Genomic DNA, 353 nt, shown 5'->3' with positions numbered 1-353 from the left:
CGCGCTCCCCATGTCAAGGATCATGATCATAGCCAACCATTATTCGTAGTCATGGCCGCCTTTTAATCCATCCCGCCAAAACTCGTGATCAGGTACAGTTTGCTCGCTAACACATCCAGCCAATCCTTTTACTTCCATGGATGCCCGTACAATTCCAGCCAACCTACCTTGTTACCACGACAATGCAGTCTCCTCTGACTACATCTGCTACCAAGAACTGTTGCCACTCATTTGTTGATATCATCCAGAGCTTCACCACAGCAGCAATCACTACAAATATGGAAACATGTAAACCATACTTGGGGACAGAGGATATATACGGAATCCCTTCACTGTCAAAGCTCGGAAGACAC

The sequence above is a fragment of the Papaver somniferum genome, chromosome 10 (genome assembly GCF_003573695.1).
Source record: "Papaver somniferum cultivar HN1 chromosome 10, ASM357369v1, whole genome shotgun sequence".
Taxonomy (NCBI): Eukaryota; Viridiplantae; Streptophyta; class Magnoliopsida; order Ranunculales; family Papaveraceae; genus Papaver; species Papaver somniferum.
This window is presented reverse-complemented; position numbering follows the sequence as displayed.